The following is a 10,042-nucleotide window of genomic DNA, read 5'->3' on the forward strand; positions in this document are numbered from 1 at the left end:
TGTAAAAGAACAGATCAAACATTTGTTAATTCTGTTTTGTGTACAAAATAACACAATTGAAATTTAAATAATGTTTGATGTGAAAAATAGTTACCTCTTTTATAATAATCAGAAATATAGAAAGGTTATCATTGAAGTGAAATACAATCAGTACAAGAACGCAAAAATCTGTGGATGCTGGAACTCAGAAACAAAATCAGTAATTGTTGGAAAGTAACTCTGCAGGTCTGTCCGCATCTGTGGGGAACATTCCGAGTTAATACTTCGGGTCAAGTGACCCTTCCTCAGAATGTATTTTTGCTCACAGCCAATTCAATCCAACTTACCTTCCACGCTGAAAATTATTTTGCTAAGATCAAGAGATTGTAGAGTGCAATATTGTTTAAGTCAGTTGATGTACTGAGCCATAGCTCCACATCTACAGCTGGATATATTGGATTTTAACAATGATTACCAGTTAGATATTAGCAATAATTAGTTTTAAAATGGCTGAAACCAAATTTAAGATTGATAAGAAAATCCTTATTGCAGTGTAATTGTGCAGTATATCGGAAAAAACTGAAATATTGAAGTGAAAAATAATTAGCCATCTCTGAATTGATAAGGCTGATTAATGATCCTTCCATTAATATGAGAATTCAAATGAAAGAAAATGAGATAGTTACTATGAGTGTTGGGTGAGAAAACTTTGGTTGATTGCAGGCGTGTTGACCTGAAAAGAATGTTAATATTTCATTATGACACTGGCACTAAGAAATAATGGATTCAACTAAGATGTGAATCTCATGATGGTGTGCGAATTGAAACAACAATTAAATACTAGTTAATGTTAGAACTCAACACTTAAAATGATTCAATATTTTCAAAGTAGTTTGCACTGGATGTTCATTAAGATCAGTAAACTGAGAATTAAAATACTGGATTAATTTAAAAACAAAAATCACAACTTCAGAAATTATTCATCAGAATTGTTTTGTCATTCAAAAAAAAAACCTCATTTATTCAAGATTTCTGCATTTGCCTCATTTTCTGTCTTTTTTCCATAGGGATCTGTACTGGAACCCATGTGTTTACGATACAAATATATAGAAGTGACATGAATTAAAATCTAATTCGGTGAGTTAATACGTTTGCAGATGTTACAAAGTTCATTGCAGTTGTGGATAATGTGGAGGGTTGTCGAAGAATGCACCAGGAAAAAGATACACTGCAGCTATAGGCCGAGAAATTAAAGATGAATTTTAATCCATACAAGTGTGAGATGTTTTACTTTGGGAGCTCAAATGTTAAGGAAAAGTAGATAGTTATTGGCAGGACCCTGAACAGCTTTGTTGTACTAAGGGATCTTGGCGTTCAAGACCATGGCTCCCTGAAAGTGACCATGTAAGTAGATAGGGTGGTAAGGAAGGCAAATAGCATGCTTGCCTTTATTGGTCAGGGAACTGATTATAAGAGTGAGGATGGCATGTTGTAACTTTATAAAACTTTGGTTAAGGCATACTTAAAGTATTGTATTCACTTCTGTTCGCCACATTACAGGAAGGATATGGAGGATTTGGAGAGGGTACAGATGGCAGTTACCAGGATGCTGCCTGGATTCGGAGAGGCGAGAAAAACTCAGGTTTCTTTTTTGTGGAGTGGAGGAGGCTGGGGGATGAATTAATGGAAGTCTGTACAATCATGAGATACATAGATAGGGTTGACAGTCAAAGATTTTCCCTGAGTTGAAGCGTCAAAGCTGTGAGTCATGCATTTGAGGTTAGGGGCAATTTGTTTTTTTACACAGGGAGTGGTAGGTGTCTGGAATGAACTTCCAGTGGTGGTGGTGGATGCAGATACATTAGGGCTATTTAATGTTCATTTCAATAATTTAGAAGGCTATGAATCAAGGTTAGGTGGAAGAGTTGATTTTCTTTTGCATTATGTTCAGCACAATATTCTGGGCCAAAGGGCCCATTCCTGTGCTGCACAGATCTGTGAGAGAAAACTAACATTTACTCGAACTAATGACATTTAATCTATTTAATATTGAGCCACTGGTGTCAGAAATAGGAAGAAAATAAGTAGAGAACGAACTTGATTATAATCTAAAGATATAGTCAATTTATATTTAAATATAAATTTAAATATTTATTCTGAATTCTCGGATTAATAACTTTGATGGAGATGCGTTGACAATGCTTGCAGATACTGATATACTGAGACAAAATTACCCTTTTACCTCAAGATTGGACTGGAAACCTGTTAGAAAACTTGAACACATTCAGTAAGGTGAGATTCACATCATAATTTAATTAATTAATTCTTAGTGCCGATACTACAATAAAGAAACAAAAAAGCATTAATTTTCCATCCAGTGCTCATTATAAATATCTGAATGGTACTCATTTCAACAATCAAAGTAATCACAGCCTCATCGATTAAGAGATATCTAATAAAATTTGATCAATAATTACTGTTTACTTCGACACATTGCACATTCAAAGAGCAATGTGAAATTTCTCATTAATATTCAGTTCACGAACAGCACATTAATAACTTAGTTATTGTTAATTTCTAAAAATTGATCAATCCAGCGAGGGATATAAAAGTGGAATTATGGATCAGTACATCAACTGATGGAAAGATATTGCAGTGTTCACTCTCCCAATTATTGTGAATATCGATGTGTATTTTGATTTGATGTGATTATATTTTTTCTTCAATGCGAAGATTTATTGTATTTCTGATCACAGTAAGAGTTAAATACTTTAAAGCTAAAAAAAATGTGACTTTTTTATAAACAAGCAAAAATAACTTACATGCGTTTGTTCTTTCCTTTATCAATCAGAGTACACTTGGAATTGTTGGAAAATGGACATTTCTAGATGGAAGGCGAGCTGCCTGCAGCTGAATAGTCAGTGAATGACATTTTCTTCCGATTCCATCCTGCTGCTAAACATTCTAATTTTCTTTTCATGATAAGGAAAAAAACGCTTTAAATGTATTCAGCAGTTGTATTTTTTTATGAATTTATAATAAGGGCATGATATATCGATTTATCTTTCTTTCAATTGTCATGATATTCATTTCTACATAGGAGCATATGTGCTTAGTACCATCATTATTGGGAATTACTATTTCATTCACAGTCCATTACACACAAAATCAGTCTAATTAATTTCCAGTCCAATTATCGGAATGAACGCTGATTAGTTTTCATTTGTGTAATCACAGTTGATTATAATCCCACCCTTCCTTGGTAGGGTACATAATGAAAAGCACATGTGGAGCTCAGGTTCTGTCTCTCCTATGAGACTAGGAAGTGTGAATTCAGTTGCCATCTTTAACAGAAATGCGCCAAAACAGCTTAGAATGGTGTTTAGAACATATATAAGCAGAGTTTCAATTGCTTTTCAATCCAACTTTGGATCTTCTTCTGCCTGTTGTTCATTCCAATAATCCAAATTATTATCTTCTGGTCATTAATAAAATTATGTATCGCATTACATTATCTCTCAATTTTAAAATTGAAGACATTGTAGTTTTTAAATTTAATATTTGTAAGTAATGAAATTTATTTGTTTTAAAAATCAAAATACCTTACTACAGCCAATTATTATCCATGTGGTGGGCAACAGGATTTTGCTTCCAATTAGCTCATGAATACCCAAATATTATTTATTCTGTGAATGTAATTCTGCAGAAGAGTTTCAATAAACATTTAGCACATCAGTATTGTGAATTTCAAAACCTCACATACACTTATCCTTATTCTGAAAGAAAATCGATTTCTTCTTCCACAACATGAAACTCATGCCACTTGCTGTTGCCCCTCAGTTCTTCAGCTTACCTTTATTATACAATAAAATATTGTAACTCATCTCAATATTGCTATGTCTTTTATTAAGTTTAAATTCTACTTACTGTTCAATTGATGAACTGCCTGAGAGTTCGGTTAATTTTTTAAATGGCCTTCTCATATTGAATGTTAAGATAAAATGCTTTGAAACTGTCGGAGTGTGTTCAATTGAAAACCGATTTTGCATACTTATCTCGTGTGGATTTTAAGTTTGTTTCACGAAGTTAATAATCGCACAGCACCAGGTTAGAGTCCAACAGGTTTATTTGGAAGCACTAGTTTTCCAGGCGCTGCCAGACCATCAGGTCATTTTTTAAAAAAAAAATCTTAATTAATATATTTAACACCCAATTATTAATCCCTTCTTAGATTAGTAAAATATCTCAATGTCATTAAATTCAATGCTCACAGAACACTGCACATACAGCCATACAAATGTCTTCCTGGTCAGCTAATTGCTGCTCAGGAGAAAAACCTGAGTACGATCTTATTGTTCCTGAGAGCAAGAACCACAGAAAACATTTGGTGAGCAGTTCCATCCAATAAATCCACTTGATTTCTTAAATCTCTGTTCAGTAATTGCACATGAAATATTTCTCTAAAACCAATAACCAGTTTTCCAATCAGGTTTCTGGTTGTATAATCGCAAAATAAAATAATTTAATTTTGGCTTTGAACAACTGTAAGTAAAAGCATTTTGAGCTGGTGCTTTAAAAATCTTTATCTGCTTATTCAGAGAAAATACTGAAAGGTGACACTGTAGATTTAGTTTATTTTGACTTTCATTCACAGAAATACTCATGAATTGCTTTTCATTTTCTTCCTAGTTCTGATACAAATGTCGAAATATTTATCAAAATAAAACTTTATGAATAAGAAACGAATGTCCTCTGCAAGAACGATATGAAGATGTTCAATGGCCTCTAATTACTGTTGAGCAGAATACTCTTCATGAGGGTCTGATTGTCTTGAGCCGATGTCTTTTGTGACTGGTGTATTGTGATTGATGCGTTTTCAAATCATGTGCTCTGTATAAGGATTTTATTAAAGTTTCAATGTGTAATAAGTAAAGAAAGTGTTTTGAACATGATGATTTTCTAAACTTTTCAACACCAAAGTTGTTTATCAATGTGCAAAAATCACAAGATTATGGAAGTTCCCTGGATCTGATGTTCAATGTAATACACACTTTTAATCTCTACTTATTTACTTCCTATTTCTCACATGACTGTCTAAACATTGCTCATGTAAAAAAGGTATATAAAAGATACGTCGCAATATACAAATCAATGGATGGAAACATATCATTCTCGTAACCCTGCATTTTGAGCCAAAAACAATTCTGCTGAATAATCAAAGAAAGTTTCATTTTTGAGAATCCACAGAGCTAGGTAATATATTTTATTCCTCAGTTTACCGATCTTGATGAATATCCAATCATCATCATAGCAAAGAGCTTTTAAAATATTTCATCAATTTATATGTTCAGATTACAATGTTAATTTTCCAGTCACTGCCATTACAATAGTTAGTCTTTCTAAAAAATATAGTGCGATTCGCATTTTAATTTCATCAATTGTTTGTTGGTATGAACTCTACAATACAAAAATCAATTTACTTTTCAGGTGAACTATCCCATAATGGAACTAATGACTTCCCATTCAACACCTCATTGTAAAAACCTGATGATTGCTAATTTGAATGATCGTCGTAATCTCAAACTGAATCATTCAAAAAACTGTCATTACTTTTCATTAGAAAATTCCTGGTCGTTTCTCCACACTGTTCAGACAAATAGTCAACTTAGATTTCTCATTATTATTAAATTAACTGATAGAATTTTGATAATCCCATTGTTGCTATTATCTAATCATTGCTCAGTATAGTTTGGGATACAACTGTGGAATTATGGTTCATATATAAAATAATGTAAAGATTTTGCAGTGTGCATTATGAATATCTTTTTTTAATTTTAACCCTGGAAACAGTTTTATTGATTTAAGTATGTTTCACTTCGATGTTAACTTTACTGTATTTATAAACACTATATAACTTCATAATTTTTCATGGAACAAAATCATTTAAAATTCTTGTGACTTTTTGAAGTACAGCAAAACGAACTAACATCTCTTTATTTTTTCATGAATAGTCACAGCACATTTTGAACTTTGGGAAGTTGAACACCTCTGGAAAGACAGAAAGTTGTCTTCAGAAGTATAGTCGCATTGGGTGACTAATTCACTTATTTTCCTATTCAGTTATGTTGCAAAAGCATTTTAATTTTCTTTTTGTACTGTGGCAAACTGCTTTGAACGTATGGAACTGTTTTTGTTTTGTTCATCAATGTGCAATGATCAAATGATTATGTTTTTCCTGCCATGAATAATCACGAGATTCATATTTAATCAAATTCATTATTGTTTTGTTACATTATTACTATAAATTACTGAGCTGTTTATTCAGTTCGTTAGACAAAGGAAATATGGAATGAATTCCAATTCAACTTATTACAATAAAAATCTGATTAGTTTTCATTTGAGTCGCCACAGTAAGTATGTGACTATGGTCCTGCCCTTCCAGGATGGGAACATTATGAAGAGTCCCTGTGGAGCTCTGACAGTGTATCTCCGACAAGATTAGGAGGAATGATTTCAATTCCCACCTACAGCAGAGATGTGTCAGAGCAGCTCGGAAATTTCATTAGAAAATATCTGAGCATAGATTGAACTGCCTTTCAAAACAGCATGAGATATTCTTCAATCTGCTGTGCATTGCAATAGTCACCATGCCTACTATTTACTTTCTTCAGGTCACTAATTCAATGATGCATCTAATTATTCTTATTCTACATTCGTTGGAAACGGAATTGAGAATATTGCAGTCTTAAAGTTGAAGAGTCTAAGAAATGATACTCACTGATTCTTTTTCTGTTTGAAGGAACCGAATTCAAACATTTCGAGCATATAATCCCTTATGCTCCAGTGTTATAAAGATGAGAAAATAAACAATCAAAATTCCTCTTTAGCAAAATAACCAAATGCAACCTCACATTATTCATTGGTCAGGTAATTAACAAGTAAATATTGCAATTCATCTAAATATTGATGCGTGCTTTAATCAGGAAAAACAAAGAGAATGAAAGCATGGGAAGTGTTAAAGCATGAAGACCACTGGCAATCTGTGGTCTGTGTAAGGCAGGATGGGATAAGAATAATGGATGCTCTTACACCAATTAGCAGAATAAGGTTAACGCTGAAAGGTCACTGGCAAGATGAGATAACACAAGTAATAAAGCACATTTCTCTGTTAAGTGATATTATGAAAAGATTGGGACCATAAGTATTTGGGATATGACATTAAAATATCCAATTAATAGTTAGTAGAGTCAGCTTGAGACAGGAGACTATTGTAATAGATGGAATAGCTAAATATCTATCATGACAGGTTAGTCTAGAAAGGGAGAACATTGTGGCAGAGTGAGCAATAAATATCTAACCGTGACATTAGAGTAACATTAAGCAGAATGTACAACTAAAGAGATAATGGGAACTAACATCATTGGGTTATTGTGTAGATAGAGTGAGGTACTTTGATTAATATAGTTGGACATGCTGATAAGCTAACAGAAACATGATGATAAAAAAAAGTCAACGGACCCTGGGGTTCGTGGGCATTCAAGAATCTGCTTTCTCAATGTTATGGTTTTTTGTTTGCAAATAAAAGACCTACTTCTTGATGAACCATCTGCGTCTCCAGGAGATCCTTTATATTTTGTTCACAACTTGATAAAATTAAATTTCTAAGTGTTATTCATTCATGAATTGTTAGGAATTTGCTTTTGTTTTCTATTCACCTATTCATATTGAACGTCAGGTTGATTTGCTTTGAACGTATCAGTGTGTGCTCATTTGAACATTTAATTTATCTCTCGTTCACTTATCTCACTTTGTTCATGGTAGCTTCAAAGCATTTTGCTGGCAATTCTACTAAACTTAAAAATTTTGTTGACTTTAAATAGTATCTTTAGCACTCACTTATCAATCTCTTCGTAAGTCATAGAATCATAGAGTCATAGAATCCCTACAGTGTTGAAACAGGCCCTTTATCCCAACAAGTCCACACCGACCCTCCGAAGAGTAACCCACCCAAACACATTCCGTTGCTCCATTAATCGACATTTCTCCTGACCAATACACCTATCCTACACATCCATGAACATTATGGGCAATTTAGCATGGCCAACTCACCTAACCTGCACACTTGTATGCTATCACAAATTTATTGAAATCATAGCTCACACAAAACACTACACATAAAGCCAGACAATGTTCTTCATGACCATTTAATTACTGCACTCCGGAACAATCTGAGTAATTGTCGTATTGTTCCTGAGATCAATCCCCACAGTAAGCTCTCATTATCATTCCCTCCAATAAATACAATGGGTGTCCTCTGAAATATCTGTTCAGTAATTATCCATGATACTTGTTGCTCAAAGCAGTGTTTATTCTTCATTACGTGAGGCCAATGATTCTAACAGCCATTGATCTTGATCTTATTATTACTGAGTGCAATAACCACAGTAATCATCTGGTTATTTAGATTAGATTACTTACAGTGTGGAAACAGGCCCTTCGGCCCAACAAGTCCACACCGACCCGCCGAAGCGCAACCCACCCATACCCCTACATTTACCCCTTACCTAACACTACTGACAATTTAGCATGGCCAATTCACCTGACCCGCTCATCTTTGGACTGTGGGAGGAAACCGGAGCACCCGGTTTCATTCTTGCCAATAAATACAAGAGCTATCCTCTTACTTTTCGCTTCAATAATTACAAATGATACTTGTTGCTTAATGTAGTATTTATTATTTAAGTAGCATTACGATTGGCCAAGGACACTAACAGCAAGACATGCTGATAGTCCTGATTTATTCATATTTTCAAACAGGTTTTCAATCCATGTATTTCAGAAAAACGAGTAATTTGACTTAGTTTAAAGTTAGGTGTAAACATTTTCAGATAGTTTCCATTCGAAGTAATTATTTGCTTATTCAGTTCGAACTTGAATTTTGCCTCTGTAATTTGAATTTATTGTGCTTTCCATTCATGGAAGTACTCGTTAATTGGTTCTCATTTTCATCTTAAATCTAGTGCAAATTTGAAATAATGTTTGCAGTGAAAGTTATATGAATTATAAATGAGTGGTATCTAAAAGAAAACCACGGAAGGCTAGATAGAATTCTTGAACAGCCTGTATATGTGAATGACAAAAAATGCTTCAAAAAAACAATGTCAAAAATCGCACAACACCAGGTTATCGTCAAACCAGTTTATTTGGAAGGACCAGCGTTCGGAGTGCTGCTCCTTCAACCTGATGACTTGATGGTTAATGCCCTGGTGGAGCTTGATTTTTTAACTTTGTACACCCCAGTCCAATACTGGCGCCTCTAAATCATTCCAAATACCTCTCTAAGTCTATGTTTTAACAATTCAACATTCCTGTAAGGAGATAATTGTTATCAGTTTATCTATTTTAGCAAATATCTCATCAACATCAGTGTAAATTGTTGAAAAACATCAAATCGTTTTCTTTGTTAAAACACAAACTTTAGTTGTCAATTCATCGCTTTCACAATAGGTGAATTATATTTTAGCTCTTCACTAACGTGAAGGGACCCTTGGACAGAAATTGGACGTTGTAAATTCACCTACAGGCAGAGAAATCTGGACAAACACAAAATTAATCAAACTCAATCAAAGAGCAGCTAGAATCAATCAGCTCCAGGATGTACCAGATTTTCTTACACCTTGACTTCCAGCCAGTGCCTGAGCATTATACACCTCGCTTACAAATGTTAGCAATGAAGGGTTTTCACACCAACACATTGGATGCTTTGAATCCAGCTAATGGCCACATGAGGACGGTTGTCACAAAATTATTAATCATTTTCCAAATCATGGAAAATATCTCAAAGCTCTTGAAATCAAAATAATCACTGCACATAAAACTACACGATTGTCCTCAAGGCCGCCTGATTACTGTTCAGTGAAAACTCTTTTGGCAGTATTGTATTGTTCTCAGGATGAATAACCACAGCAGACATCACGCTTTCACACCATCCCAAAGATCTGCAAGAGATACCTTCTTATAATTTACGCACTTTATCTTTCCCACAACATTAATCACACTTCAT

Source organism: Hemiscyllium ocellatum, chromosome 47 (assembly GCF_020745735.1).
Source record: "Hemiscyllium ocellatum isolate sHemOce1 chromosome 47, sHemOce1.pat.X.cur, whole genome shotgun sequence".
NCBI lineage: Eukaryota > Metazoa > Chordata > Chondrichthyes > Orectolobiformes > Hemiscylliidae > Hemiscyllium > Hemiscyllium ocellatum.